Source organism: Anser cygnoides, chromosome 1, assembly GCF_040182565.1.
Source record: "Anser cygnoides isolate HZ-2024a breed goose chromosome 1, Taihu_goose_T2T_genome, whole genome shotgun sequence".
In the NCBI taxonomy this organism is placed as follows: domain Eukaryota; kingdom Metazoa; phylum Chordata; class Aves; order Anseriformes; family Anatidae; genus Anser; species Anser cygnoides.
The window spans coordinates 77,556,222-77,572,141 of record NC_089873.1 but is presented as its reverse complement, the minus strand read 5'-3'; the positions used below and the strand labels follow the sequence as shown (position 1 = coordinate 77,572,141).

Genomic DNA, 15,920 nt, shown 5'->3' with positions numbered 1-15,920 from the left:
TCTGCAGAGCTTAGCATGTCCTTTATTTTCATTGAATGGATCTGAGCCAGTTAATAAATGAGATCTCAGCTCCTAAAAGCAGTTCACCAAAAGCTTGAGCTTATAAATGCAGTCTGTGCCATGGGGAAAAAACGGAAAAGATTGGAGACCTCTGCTCTGGTGATATCTAGACACCTGCTGTCAGATTTCATCAGCCTTGGGATACCAGCAAAACAGGAAGGCTAAGCATCTATTTTCCATCACAAATACCATTAGAAGCATGAGAACAGAGCCTTTGATAACAAACTCGATAGCAATAGCTCACGAGTCACAAACTGTCACAAACCAGCCAAAAAGAAAAAAACTACTGGAGAAAGTTATTCAGAAGAGCTAAAAGTGGCTACTGCTCCCTAAGAAGAATTAAAAGCACCTTGCTGGAAGCAGGACATTACAGAAAGCTCACGGTACATCAAGGATTAGAAGAGAGGTAGTTGTTAGGCACAGAAAGACACAGATTTTTGTCCCCAAACTTGAGGTGCCCTATTAGGAACACAGGCAATGGAGAGAGAAACTTCTTCCAAGGAACAAACCATAACTTGGGTGGGACAAGCTGGGGCCAACATAAGGGAATCTGTGTCCTCCAGCTTAGTGTGTGAACTTCATGCACGTCCCTGCTAAATCTGTTTTTCTTAAAGATGCCACTCAGTCCGTCCTTGTAGTCACACCTGTGAAGTGGTGCTTGGCAGGGTATGCTTCTGTCTTCTTTACATCTTCCAAATGTAAGGCAGTTTTATATTATGTCTGCTCACCCACTTTGAGTAGTACCATTGGAATTATATATCTATACATACATTGCCTCATTTCGCTTTACTGGCATGGACACTGCTGAGCTGATATTTTGATAACAACTCTTGAAGCACATCTTTCCTGGAGTTGATTTCATAGCTCATAGCTAGAGCTAAAGTAGTTTATGGAAAGAAAAATGCTTTGCTGAGTGCTTCTAAAATTCCTGCAAAAGCGACAATGTTCAACAACATCCAAAACAGTTCTCACTGAGTCAGAAGCACAAAGCTTGCAACTGCCCCACTCCAGCAGTTCATGACAGGAGATGAAGGCATCCCCACACCAGCCAGCAGCTGCAGAAATGCAGTCGACACTTCTCCTGATACTGCTTGCAAAGTGCTGATAAAAAAACTCACAGCACCCTGGCAGAAAGCCAAGGCTGGATTCACTTTGAGAGGCACTACAGAGTGACTTCCTTGCAAATGATACCCTCAAGACCTGGAGGAGGAAACACAAAAACAAGTTTCCAAGGACAAGGTCACAGTATTTGCCAGTAGCAAAAGCAGTAACGGGAACAACACTTCCTTCCGTCCCAACACTATAATTATTCTGAAAAACTTTAAATTATGAGTGTCATTAGGACAGTGGTGGGCAAAAATGATGAAAATTAAAAGATAAAAACTAGTGGAATACAAAGTGGAGAAATTATGGAACATAGTTTTCAGAGAATTACACAAATATTACCAGGTGATCTAACTGTGGGTGAAACAGAGGCCAGGACAGGAACTGATCATACTTCTGAGATCGGCATCAACATGAAAGCAAAATCTGCAAGAAAGGAAATTTTAAATGAATGACTCATTTGGTACTCATTTCAGGCAGGGGAAATGACGGTCTTCAGTTAGCACTGGTCGGTCATGTCTCTGGCTTCACAGCAGCCCGAAACATGGATGCCACAGCTTCAGTTCTTAAGGAGAGCCCAGACTGTTGCCCACCAGATGTGGTTATCCTGAAGTTTTGGAGGTGTAACTCCAGCGCTTGGTGGCCCCCGAATGAAGGATTTGCTGCTGCTAGGGTCCAAAACAGTCAGTGTAATCTATGGCATCTTGTCTGAGTACTGTGAAGTGAAAGGCAAAGTCAAGAGTGATTAGTGTGCACAGCCACGAATGCACAATTGAAATGAGGCAGCCAGTGGTAGTAAATCTGCAGTAAATAAAAGCAACAGAACCAAGAGACAAGAAGGGGTACCCCCTCTCCTCCCCTTCCCTCAGAGAGAGGCCAAAGGCCAGCCCAAGTCTGTTTGAAGTAAATGGCAGCAGCTGTGTCATGTTAGCGAGCTGCTCTGACTCCTTTATTTCTAATTCAGGTCTTAATAAAATAGTACCAGTACAATTTAAGGAAGAACAGAAAGTATTAAAGGAAACCAAAGGAGGGCTTTTCAGAGGCTTTTTTTTTTTTTTTTTAAGTTATCTATGAGCTACCTAGGCTGTTGATGTGGATGCAGAAGGCAGACACTCAAGGAGAATAAAAATGCTAATGACAGCAGAAAGTACTGTTTTAAAGAATGCAAAGAATGCAAAATGTCCATGTGACTGGGAAGCCCTTAAGTGTAAAATAGTTAGTAATTAGTGACTAAAGACAAATAAGCAATAAGAAAAAAAGCCTTTTCTGGAGTGTTCAGCTCTCTCCTTTCATCATCCTTCATGTACTTAAAACTAAATTAGCCTGTTGCTGTTTTATCTGTTAGGAAACTGGGAGTAAGGGAAGAGGCGGGAAAGGGCATAACCCTTCAAGCAGTGGAAAATAAACCTAGTCAGGCACTAGACATCTGCTCTTCAACCCATGCCATGTTACAGACCCTAGGATTTGAAGTCCTACAGAATAAGCTATCAAAAAATAATGTACATTTTTTCTGTTGGAAGAATCCCCTCAATGTACCAGATCATCTCTCTCCCAACCTACACCCAGCAGTCTCCCCACATAGGAGCAGCTCCAGGTGACAACCCACAAACCTTCCCGTGGTTTCTTTCCTTGATGCTAGCCAGGGAGATGGTAGCGCGAAATGCTCACCAGATTTTGTGGTAGATTGTGGTAGTGGGAAGATTCAAGGAGGACAAGAGTTTGGACCAAGGATTGCTGGTCTAGACAGTGATTACTTCCTATCTATAGTTGAGCTAATATTCAACCATTGAATAAACAAAGCCATGCGACTGGTACATATTTTTGTTTAAGGAGGGAATCATTAGCAAGTTTATGTCTTTCCAAGGCCTCCCTTACCTGCAAAGACAGTTTGAGGTTGTGCGAAGGGTGCATTTATGCATCTTGGTGAAGATAATGTCTCTCATACTTCATGGGTGGTTAAGGTTATTAAACAGGCCCCTGTTTAGCAGTGCTTTAATGATCTACTTCTGAAGGGCAAAACAATCCACTGTTGGCAGATACATGAGATTTTGATAAACAGCCTGTTTCCCCTCCTTCTAACCTTTGCAGGAGGACACACAGAAAGACATTGGATTCCTGTTTGGTGCATTGATAGAAAAACGCAGTCTGTTTTTGTAAAGGCTTCATTCTCTGGTGTGCTCCCTATTGCTCTGTTAATACCCGTTTTGCTTCAAAAAGCAGGAAAGGGAGCTTCACCACCAGTATTGTACAAAAGAGCTGGGGTTAACAGGCATTAATACAGGTCACAAACAATGATTGAATTGTCTTTGTGTGGCATCAGACAGCTTATATGAGATAGAACTCTCTTTATTTTCTTTAAAATCCACATTGTGCCACATGTGCACACAGTATGATTTAAATTCTAGTTTATGAATAATACACAAAACCCATCCTAAATTACAAACAAAACATAAAACTTCCTCCCTGCAGTAATGGGAGATATTGTCCAACAGAATAAAGGACACCTGGGGCTCTTCACCTTCACAGTTCTTATCTATCCCTTTAATTACTGCTTCTTCTCCTTCCAAATCAAGTTCATATGTTCATATGTGGTGGCTGAAAAATAGGTAGGCATGTGGTTTTATGTTCATTGCCATTGCCTCTGCCTGCCTCTGTTAAGGTGTGTAGATCACACCAAAGAAAGAGTTAAGGATGCTGGCCCAGAAAGCAGCACACTTGCTGTTAATTGAGGATAGACAGGAGGGGTGTCACAGGGGCAAGAGATGATGCAGATTCCTGCCTGGAGATGCTGACCCCCCAGGAGCAGAGAGTGAGAGACTGCACAGGGCTGTGGGCTGAAAGCATTTCTGACCGGGGCTATCCCACCCTGGAATTGAAATTGCAATGCGATGGCCATAGGCTGGCAAAATCAGCCGTGATGCCACAGCATCCACAGAAAACCAATCCCAGCACCCGGGGGCTGTGCTGCTGGGGTCTGGGTTGGGGGCTGTCTGGCTCACAGGAGCACAAGTAGACAAGCAGGATCTGTGACAAAACAACCAGTTACACTGAAGTGTCTCTACTTCCTGGTGCTCTTCAAAAACCTGCATCCTTACTCTGGAATCCAAAACTTTTACCAGCTATTTAAAATTTCCTTTCTTGCTGTTTTCTTGTCTTAGTACATAGAAGCTAAAAACACATTTAGTCTTAACTAAGGCACAAAGATCCCCAATAACAGTTGGGACATTTTGCAGCTTGCAAAGGAAGCAGGAAGTTTTCCAGGAACACCAAGTTAAACACAGGGGCATGTTTATCACTCTCTAATAGCATATAAACTGTTCAAAGTGACACAGCACTATATAGATGTCAGCAAATGTTGCTAATATCTTCTGTGGGACTTTAAGCAGGAGGTTCCCGTGGATTGTCTCCCAGTTCAGAGAATTTCTAGTAGTTCCACCAAAAAACACTGACTATTAAAATCACCAGAGCAATAACTTAGTCTGCACTTCACTGCCTGCACTTTGAGTAAAGGTTCTGTGTAGTCTATAACCAAAATAAACTTCATCCTCTATCAAATACTTATGATCAGAAGCAGAATTTTCAGGAACATTTGCTAAGAAGATAGCTTTAAAGGAGAGTAAAATAAATGGTCATTATACAGATAACCAATTTATAATGGCACAATTAGAAATTTATGGCAATGGGAATCAAAATACACTACAAACACAAATGCTAAGAATCTTCAGCAGGAGGAGGTGTGGAAATAGTTATGCTATAGGCAAGGACTGTTTTTATTGTTTACTTTCCACTTGGGTCCTTGAACCATTACATCACAGCACATTGCCCACATTAACTTTTATAAATAATCTTCCCAATTAGAAAATAGAAATAGTATGCTAATGTGTTCCTGTGATAGAAACCTAATTCTGCACTGTATGCCCAGTGTGCAAATATTCCAAGAATATAGTCCAAAACCCACTGAAATCAAAATACAGGATTTCCATGGTCATTTGTCAAGGTCTTGGTGTAAGGTGCTACGTGGTGTGAACAACAATGACAGAATAAAATCTTAAATGAAGGCTATAGAAATACAAGACTTTTTTAAGGCTAAAGAATAAAAAGGTCTTTGCTTTTGGAACCTGAAAGGTTAAAAGACTCCAAAAAGATTAAAAACAGATGGAAAAAAATGCTAGCACTTTGCACCATGCTCTAACATGCAGTTCTTTCCTGAAGTAACAATGTAAATTGAGTGTTTTCAGTAAAGAATAAGAACCATTCATGATCTCCTACAATTCCTTTTTGTACCATCTGTGCTTACAGCCTTTATAATGCACGAATAGGAAACACATTGAAGTGCTAAACTAATTCTTTACCAAGAAAAAAGAAGCATGTTAGCATAAACGAGGCTCTTTTCCTATTTAACGTATACATCCCAATTATCACTAAAATTGGACTTTCACTCAGTTAATTACATGTTCAATGTAATGTTCAGGTTATTGACATGAAAGAGGATATAACAATAGCATGGTAAACACAAGTCGTGCTTTCCCTAATCTTCTCCCTAAAAAGTTACGGATTTCTAAACTTTATACACCTCTGTTGTGAGAGGTAATGTTTCCATTACAAACAGATGTCTGCGTTTTTCCATTTTGCTTGCCTGGTGTGTGCACCTCAGCACAGAAACATTACATTTCTCAGACAATCTTGCAAAATGCAAGCACTGCTTCTGCCTCTCAGAACAGCCTGCTTTTGTTCCCAGATAACGGTGCTGCCCTTTCTTAGCCCAGATCCTAGCTATCGGAGGGTGAGAGAAGAACTTCCCAGGCATCTTACAAAAGACGTTGCAATGCTTTGATTGAGCATAGTACCAGAGCACGAAAACATGTGGGAGAATGAGCAGCCCAAGGTTCAGCCAACTCGTGATTTGCAGACTTTTCCAGCCAGAACTCACATTCACAAAGCTCAAGTGGAAGCTGCCGAAGATAAATCTTTTCTATGGGATTTCTACCACATCTTTTTTCAGCCACGGAGTGCCTTTTTTCAGAGCCTGAGGAGGACAATGAGGCCATTAAGCAGTTTGGTGCCTTTTTTTTTTTTTTTTTTCCAAGCTGTGGAAACTAATTCCCTCTTGGGAGAGGACCTCTGTAAGAGGAGAAGCTGCTATTTAGCATCTGTAATTTGGCAGTGCAGCCAGGGAAACAAGGCTCCCCTTGAAGGTAGAGCCCTGTATCCTGTGCTTTACATGCTGCAGCCCCTTCAGCATATCCTGCTGCCGCCCCTTCAGCACATCCTGCTGCCCCTGGTAATGCTGGGGAAGCTGGAGTCCTTAAATTCAGCCCGGCTGAGCTAAATAGAGCAAAGCCCACCCTACCTGCAGGCACAGAAAATATTTTACCTACTAACAGAACCAATCACTCTTTCTGTTTTCTTTCTGTCTCTGTTTTTTCTTTCCTCCCTTCCCTCACAGTGTTAAATCTAACAACAACAACAAAAAAAAACTCATTTTCAGTGAAACACAAATCCAAAAGGCTAGAATATGAAAACCCCTCTCTGCTGTGAAATCAGAGGACATTTCTCGCAGAGTGTACAGCAACAGCAATGAAAAGCACTGAGTCAGACGCTGTGCCCAAATGTAAACAGGGTGCAGATGGTGCCTCCAGTGTCTTCTACATTGTCTAATGAGGAATGCTGAACAGCAGCCCAGCTGCAATAACATGATTTACAGCGCCAGATCCTTCTGCCATTTCAGAGAAGGGTCTCTGCACTGTTGCACAAGCATGGGAAAGCCCACAGGCAGATCACAAAGGCTCCGAAGTGGGTCAGTCCTGCCAGCCAGCACAAATGCCCACGCAAGTGCTCACCACCATGAAAATAGGCCCCACAGCTACCACCTGACTGCGGGATTTTCCGTTCAGTACCATGTGTGATTGCATCTCTGGTGCTCACTTTGCACTGCCTTGTTTATAGTCTCCCGATCTGGAGAAAGCTGGCTCTCAACCCCATTCTCTTTCCCCTCTGCAAAAGACAGGGGTCCTATGGCTGATGGTGTGACCACTCACACCATGAGGTGTTCTGGCCCTGACCCATAAACCGCTTTGTGAGATCACAGGCGTAGGCAGGCCCCTGTGGGAGCCCCAATGGTTTGTGGAGCTGTTCAAATGTGGCATCACCCCACAGACCAAAGCCCATATGCCTCACAGGCAGACAGATGAGCGTCCTAGATCTACAGTTTCCTTAGCACTGCCTGCGCCCAAAGTTAAAGCTTTGCCATTATCTCAGCCCACACCTGCCAGAGAAATAGGTTTTCACTCATTCCCCCAGTCACAGAGTGCAACCAGCGTGTTACTCAGCTGGTGTCTACAATCAGCTCCCCTAACTTAAGCCAAGTCTATAATTCCCAAGGATGCTAAGTGGGTTACTCAGAAGGTATTATCTGTTGATGCTGTGATGCAAGTTGGGTCACTATAGTGTTGATCCTCCCAATTATTCTTACACTTGTCACGGTCAACCATCTACCTGGAATTGGCACACTAACATCAAAATCAAAGGGAGTAAAGATAAAATCATTAAGGGACAAATATAAATTACTAATCCCTTAGCAATGCCAGCACATTGCAGTCAGACATATTATAAAAAGCTTAGATTGCTTCGGTTTTAAACCAGTGGGGTGATTTCTTTTGTTCTGTTTTTTGTTTGTTTGGTTGGTTGCTTTGGTTTGGTTTGGTTTGGTTTGACAATGTTATTACAAGCATCATAGCAAAAACAACAGAGTACTCGAAAATAAACCCTAAAATGCTAACTGGAGTGTCCAACTGTAATCCCACTGATGGGGCTTTTCAGCTTGCTTCCTCAGGAAAGGAAGGCTAAGGAGGATCATGCTGTCTATTCCCACCCTGTCAATCTTCTCCTTCCTCTTCCTTCTACAAATGCTGAACTGCTTGACTAGCTTCAACAAAACCTGGCAACAGACAGAGAGATGGGGTTCCCAGAAGTTTTATGAGACAGGGACTGGGTAGAGGAGAAAGACCGTGCAACTCCCCGAGTGACGGAAAGGCTGGTTAGCTAACCCTGTACTAGACCTCAGAGAATCTACAAATGACAGAGGCGTTAGATGTGAAACTTAGTATTTCTCCCATTCCTGGAACAACTTGCTTTTTCTTGAAGCACAGTGCCCACCACCCAGACCTTGATAAATACTTTTATTAAGACATTTTATCCAGGGCTGTCAACGATCTACATATATGCTGTGCATCCCTGTGCAGTACAGCCATCTCACTATGCAATAGTCTGCCCCTAAGGCTCATTGCAGAAATCACTTTAAATTTATTTTTCTAGGCCTTTATCACTACAAAAGTGAAACATATGTGATGTGATGTTTCTGAGTGGTGGGATTAATTCTGTCTCTTGCTACTTGGATTTTATTCTACTTTCATATGTCAGCTTATCAACTCTGAACATTGTACAAATCAGGACAAGCCCCTGACAGCTGAACACTGAGCTCTAGGGTGGTAACATGGGCAGGGGCCACCTATTCTTACAGAGAAAGCTAGCCATGGTTTTGGGATAGTAAATAACTGTATTCAGCCATTTGCAACCAAAGTAGGATTGAGGCTGATTTAAAGATAAAATACTATTTTATTTACCAGTCTCTCCAGGCCATCTGGCTTTCTGGTCGGGAACAGAGCCACAGAGATGAACAACTAATTAAAAAAAAAAAAAAAAAAAAAAAACAAACACTCTCACTATTAGCTCTTTCATTTCAGTTGCATTAAGATACAGAAGAACTCATTTTGAACATAATGCAAAAACTCAAGCAGTATTTCCTTGTGAGGTATAGATGTCTGAAAAATCAACTTTCTAATTAAAATGCTCAAATAACAAAACATCATTTACATTTAGTTTGTACATCTGTCATAGAGGCACACTTACTGAACATGAAGTTAATGAGTGGAAAATTGTGTCCACCAATGACTTGTATTTGCAAGCTATCAGAAATTTTCCAATGTCTCCGTCATGACATGCAGAGCCACTGGAATTCACATGCTCCAAGGAAAGACACAGATTTTGCAGAATGGTGTTACTACAGCCAGAGGACCAGTCTTGGCTGGCTACCTCTCTGGTTCTCCTGATACCCAGTACCTTGTACATCCCTCAATAAACAGCAGAAGTCCTGCCCCTTATACCAGACCAGATCCTTTTTTTTTCCTCCCAGCTACCAGCAGAATCCCCACTCTCTAAACCCTACTATGCCCAAGAGCAGAAGCTTTTTTTTTTTTTTTAGTTTACTTCTGGAAGCCAATACACCTTTGAGCTGAACAAGGAATAGCAAATCTGTTTATCCACTGCATGCAGAAGGGTGGTATATAAGTGTAAGAACTAAGAACTAAGGCTGCCGATTGGGATTTACATCTTGCTGTGTGACAACTTGCACACATGCGTGCAGCAGGCTGCGTGGAGAAGATCTACTGAAAAGAGTCGGGCTGCAAGGGATGTGATCCTGGCTCCAGCAGCCAGATGTGCGCCCCAGTGCCTTCCCCAAAGAATCCCCCAAAGTATTCCCCGGCCTCCTCTCCCTCCCATGCTGAGAAAGAAGATGCTTGAGAAGCCTCAGTGAAATGCAAATGTAGCTGGGTCAAAAAGAAAATGAAAGTCTGAGGGCTTGCAACAGGAAATGGCCTGGGGGCGGGGAGAGGAGCCTGAATGCCTTTCATTGAAATGCAAAGAGCAAATTTTCCGTCTCAGGGGGAGCAGAAACCTCCTCAGAGCAAGGATTATTTAAGGGAGCAGGAGAGTAGTTGGTAGCAAAACCTACACTAGTTTGGTCCTGAGAAACACTGTGAGTTAAATCATCCCAAGTATATTCTTGCAAAGGCACGACACTTTATTTATTTATTTTTTTTTCCATGACATTCCTCCCTGCTGTTTTTGAATACATGGGGGGAAAGAAAAAGCCTTTCAAGATCTAATGAGTAGAAATGATGCAAATGGGAATCTACCCAAGCTGATACCAGCATGTCCCAAGCACATCTAGTAACTGCCATCTGCCCAAATTCCCCACTTGCTTTAGTCATTCATCTATTCAGCTGCCTGTGCTGTGCTGCTTCTTGGGTACTGGACCTTTTGCACACAAAAGTGATGAAGGCAGAGGCCATTACCGTAAAGCACGTGGGTGGCTGTTTCACAGCCAACCATTTTGCAATCCTTAGAAGCTTTTTTGGCTTTGTTCAGGTGTGTTTGAGTGGATTCCTATCATCCAGCAGATGAGGGAGAAAAAAAAAAGGGGGGGGGGGGGGGGGGCGGAAATGGGTTTGACATGCAGAAGCTAACGATGCAGTGGTTCAACCAGCAGAGTGGAGGAAGGTGTCTTGGAGCACTGCATTCAGCAGGACGTGAGCCATACAATGGTCCATACCTGCACGTGTCAGCACTGCCACCACAACCACTATTGCCAGCTCTTTCAGAGTCTTTTCTCACTGAGCACTTGTACTTCTCTTTCAAACTCACCTGGTCACCAGCCACCACTGCTGGTGCACTAATTGGTTATACATCTTCACAAACCAGCTTTACCTCTGGTTTTTCTTCTCCAGACTGCTTTACTGTTGCCCCAGCCACCCTTCTGTGGAGCATGGACATCACACAATTGCCTGTACTGTTCCATCAGAGCCCCACCACGGCTCACAAACAAAGAGAACAAGCTGTGTGGGCAATACTTTTTTGACTAATTAACGAACCTTTTTTTTTTTTTTCCCCACAGTCTCCTTTGTATTTCCCAACCACACAGTTTCTACTTCTATGGCATGCTTTGTGTGTGCATGCTGGCCCACACTTACTCGTTCCCATCCCATCTCTGTGATGGCACTACTGCTGTCCTGCGGTGACATGAGTAGCAAAATCTGCTGATTCTTTCATTCCAGCTTGTACTGACGACTGTGCATGTTAAACAATGCTACAAGTGGCAGAAGTAATGAAGTCTGGTTTCCAAAATGTCTCTTGTCATATGGATTATTTAATGTCTATGAAAAAAAATAAGCTTATTAACTTGCCAATTAGCAAGAAAGCAGGAAAAAAAATGTTTCCTCTCCTGGCCTTCTTTCACTGAACTTGTAGAAAGTGAGTCTTTTTGAGAAGCCAGCTCCTCTCCCATGTGTTACTGAAGTGCCCAGGAGGCATTTGGTAGCTCTCAGGGGAGAATGGAACAGCAGTGTACAGCAGGACGGTGTACAAATGGACAGGGTTGGTTGGGGCTGTGTTACCTTTCAAGCATTTTAGGAGAGCAGGAAAAAAGTTCTGGAGTTTTGTGTCTCCCCAGCTCAGGTCCTGTGGGCTGGCAGCATTGTTTTTTTCTGTTACAGCCATCCTGTTAAGTTCTGGAGATAAAGCTTATCTCCAGTGTAACTGGAGCCAACAAGCATGAAGAGCGCTGATGTTTCTAGGCAGGAGCCCTCTTTCACAAAGCAGAGAGGAATAGCTAAGCAAACTCACTACAGACTTTGGGGAAGCACAAAGGCACCTCAGATTTTATGTAGTGACTTATGGTAAAATTTTAACCTATTTTTCACCGTTTGCTTTATATCAAGAAAAAAAAAAGTGTATCTATGTGAAGAAGGAAATAGAAATTTCAAGAAGAAAGTTTTTAAAAATATGTAATTATTTTACCCAATTTACACTTTCTAAAGAGGAAGAAACAAGTTCAACAGGTTTAACTAGAAGATGGTTTACCTGTACAGGGAAATTAAAAGCTGATCAAGTTCCATGCTTTATCTTTTTCCCTCTAATACTTTCTTTTCTGTATATTTTAGGCTTTCATTCTGTCCTGAAAAAGATGCAGTTACAACAGACTGAATCTGTAAGTTTCCTGTATGTGGAACAACCTATTGAAAAGAAATCTGAATTGTAAACAGTGAATAATTAATAATAAATATGTAATATATTTCTGGATTACTAATATTTGTGGATAATCTGTTTTACTAACAAAATGCATGAATAGACAGTGCTGTCTTCTAAGCACTGTTGTTTATTTCTGTTCCTTCATGGGATGCTGCTTTGAAATCCTTTCATTGCATTCAGTGAATCCAGACTCTGAAGCAGAAGAGCACTGCTTTGAGTGCTTGAGTTTTCTTTTGCATTCCCTTGCTTAAATGCCTAGCAGCTTATTTCTGCATGACTGGCAGAAGATCTAAATGAATGGCCCCTGGCAAAATGTAAATATCTGACTTTCTGCTTGTCTGGCAAGTTAACATTATCAGTGAAAACAAGCAAATACCTGTCTAAACAATACTGTAATTGCTTTAAAGAAGTAAATGTGGGTGACAAGATATGAAATGTTTTCTATCTGTTAAAGAAATATGTACTAATTTTAAGGAAAAAAAACTAATAAACACTGCTAACATTAATATTTCCTCTCCACACTGTCGACTTCCACAGCACTCTCTTGTTTTGGCTAGATTAAAATGTCTATATCAGCACTGGTTGCTTTCCAAGTAATCCCACTGAGGTGAATGGAAGTAAATACGGAGCAAGACGCTACCCAAGGTAAAGAAGTTGACAAGCCCCTGGAACAGCGAGGTTGCACAAAGGGGCCATTTGTCCCTGAAAGGGCTCACGTAAGCAGAGGAAGATGGATTTACCTCCCAGAAGGGTTAGGCTAAGCAGGCTGAGGTAGTGCTTGTTTGCATTAATGAGCAGTTTAAAGTGACTGAGATGATCACCTCCTCTCTTTCACATCACCACGGTGCGGGTTTTGGCTTTGCCTGGGAGTTATTTCCAAGTGTGCATGACTGGCGATGCCTTGTTAAGAAAAAATAAGATAAGCATTATGTTTTATACAATTCTGTTTACTAGGAGTTATTTCCAAGTGTGCATTACTGGCAATGCCTTGTAAAGAAAAATTAAAATAAGCATTAAAATAAGCATTATGTTTTATACAATTCTGTTCACCTGTAATAAAAAATTACTACAAAGCAGACATATCCATGAGCTGAAGATTTGAATTTGGAATACTAAGAAATGACAGATTTAGTAGCAAACCCCATCGCTAAACCACTAGTTGCTGGGAGTCAGGAGCAAATACCCAAAGCAAAATCTCTCAACTTTTGTCTTGCTTCTTATATTCTTATTTTGCTGCAGTGAGGATCAGGATACTGGACTAAATGACCTATTGGCCTGACCCAATGTGGCAGTCCATAAAAGTCCACTCGGTGCAGCTGCCTGCTTTCTTTCTTCAAGTCTCAAAGTGCTTTGCAAGGCGTGCAGGCATGGAAGTGTGTCTCAGAGAAGTGAAGGGATTTGTCATCAATCCCTGGGCAGGCTGATTCCTAGCACCCAGGAACAGATCTCTTTAGTTAATTTGTGCTGTTCCTTTCTCTTTCTCTTGTGTGACTATTCCTAATTTAGCTCCTATAAATTCAATTGCTTGGGATTTTTTTCTTTTTTTTTTTTCTTCCTTATGTTTTGGTGGGGGTGGTGTGGGGGTGGAATAGGAAGGTAGGGGGATGGTGTTTGTAAGCTGCTGTCTCAATCACTCTGATAAGTTAGACAAACTCCAGCATGTTATTTCAGCTTTATCTGTGCTGATTCTATGATTATCACCCTTCACTTTACTCATGTATTTTTATGTCTTGCTATAAAATGAAATACAGCAGAAATAATAACTGAGGCACTCATGGTGCTAATTTACATGTTAAGTTCTTAAGAGGTCCTGATTTTCTGCTGCATAATAGCACTCTTGCTTTCTTCCTCATTTGACAGCAAATCCAGTTACATATAAATAACGTTTTTACGTTACATATAAAAACGTTTTTACAAAATTTTTACAAATACATCACGTATTTGTATCATGTATCATGTATCATGTATTTTTACAAATACATCAACACAAAAAGGAGGACTAAGGAGAATCTCCATCCTTTACTGGATGCGGGGGGAAACTTAGTTACAAAAGATGAGGAAAAGGCTGAGGTGCTCAATGCCTTCTTTGCCTCAGTCTTTAGCGGCAAGACCGGTTGTTCTCTGGATACCTGCTACCCTGAGCTGGTGGAAGGGGATGGGGAGCAGGATGTGGCCCTCGCTATCCATGAGGAAATGGTTGGTGACCTGCTACAACACTTGGATGTGCGCAAGTCGATGGGGCCGGATGGGATCCACCCGAGGATACTGAGCGAACTGGCGGAGGAGCTGGCCAAGCCGCTTTCCATCATTTATCGGCAGTCCTGGCTATCGGGGGAGGTCCCAGTCAACTGGCGGCTAGCAAACGTGACGCCCATCTACAAGAAGGGCCGGAGGGTAGACCCGGGGAACTATAGGCCTGTCAGTTTGACCTCAGTGCCAGGGAAGCTCATGGAGCAGATTATCTTGAGTGTCATCATGCAGCACTCGCAGGGCAACCAGGCGATCAGGCCCAGTCAGCATGGGTTTATGAAAGGTAGGTCCTGCTTGACGAACCTGATCTCTTTCTATGACCAAGTGACGTGCTTGGTGGATGAGGGGAAGGCTGTGGATATGATCTACCTTGACCTCAGTAAGGTTTTTGACACCGTTTCCCACAACATTCTCCTCAAGAAACTGGCTGCTCGTGGCTTGGACTGGCGTACGCTTTGTTGGGTTAAAAACTGGCTGGATGGCCGGGCCCAAAGAGTTGTGGTGAATGGAGCCAAATCCAGTTGGAGGCCGGTTACTAGTGGAGTCCCCCAGGGCTCAGTGCTGGGGCCGGTCCTCTTTAATATCTTTATCGATGACCTGGATGAGGGGATCGAGTGCACCCTCAGTAAGTTTGCAGATGACACCAAGTTAGGTGCGTGTGTCGATCTGCTCGAGGGAAGGAAGGCTCCGCAGGAGGATCTGGATAGGCTGGAGCGATGGGCTGAGGTCAACTGCATGAAGTTCAACAAGGCCAAGTGTCGGGTCCTGCATCTGGGGCGTAACAACCACAAGCAGCACTACAGGCTGGGAGATGGGTGGTTGGAAAGCTGCCTGGCAGAGAAGGGCCTGGGAATACTGGTTGATAGGCAGCTGAATATGAGCCTGCAGTGTGCTCAGGTGGCCAAGAAGGCCAACAGCATCCTGGCCTGTATAAGAAGCAGTGTGGCCAGCAGGTCTAGGGAGGTGATTGTCCCCCTGTACTCAGCTCTGGTGAGGCCGCACCTCGAGTACTGTGTTCAGTTTTGGGCCCCTTGCTACAAGAAGAACATGGACGTGCTTGAGAGAGTCCAGAGAAGGGCAACGAAGCTGGTGAGGGGTCTGGAGAACAAGTCTTACGAGGAGCGGCTGAGGGAGCTGGGGTTGTTTAGCCTGGAGAAGAGGAGGCTCAGGGGAGACCTCATCGCTCTCTATAGGTACCTTAAAGGAGGCTGCAGAGAGGTGGGGGTTGGTCTATTCTCCCATGTGCCTGGTGACAGGACGAGGGGGAATGGGCTAAAGTTGCGCCAGGGGAGGTTTAGGTTGGATGTTAGGAAGAACTTCTTTACTGAAAGGGTTGTTAGGCATTGGAATGGGCTGCCCAGGGAGGTGGTGGAGTCGCCATCCCTGGAGGTCTTTAAAAGACGTTTAGATGTAGAGCTTAGTGATATGGTTTAGTGGAGGACTTGTTAGTGTTAGGTCAGAGGTTGGACTAGGTGATCTTGGAGGTCTCTTCCAACCTAGACGATTCTGTGATTCTGTAAATTATAAAGCCCTGGGTCTTGACACAATGTTTACAGCCCCTTTTAGACTGTCTGTTGATACTGCTGTCTCCCAGGTGGCTAATCCTATCTGGAGCTGTCTATTAGCTGTTGTCTTACAGG

General features: G+C 43.2%; 1 long non-coding RNA gene across 3 annotated transcripts; it reads right to left on the bottom strand.

The window, feature by feature from the left end:
• Nucleotides 1-652: 652 nt before the first annotated feature.
• LOC106038213 (uncharacterized) lies at nucleotides 653-7,243 on the bottom strand. 3 transcript variants are annotated; one of them, XR_010832872.1, is made up of 3 exons: nucleotides 7,090-7,243; nucleotides 1,507-1,590; nucleotides 653-1,260 (listed from the first exon to the last, which is right to left on the bottom strand). It is a non-coding gene; the product is annotated as an uncharacterized lncRNA (long non-coding RNA). The 3 variants fall into 3 exon arrangements; XR_010832873.1 differs by having other exon boundaries at nucleotides 7,062-7,237; XR_001208453.3 differs by lacking the exon at nucleotides 7,090-7,243 and adding an exon at nucleotides 1,758-2,226.
• Between the last annotated feature and the right edge of the window lie 8,677 nt (nucleotides 7,244-15,920).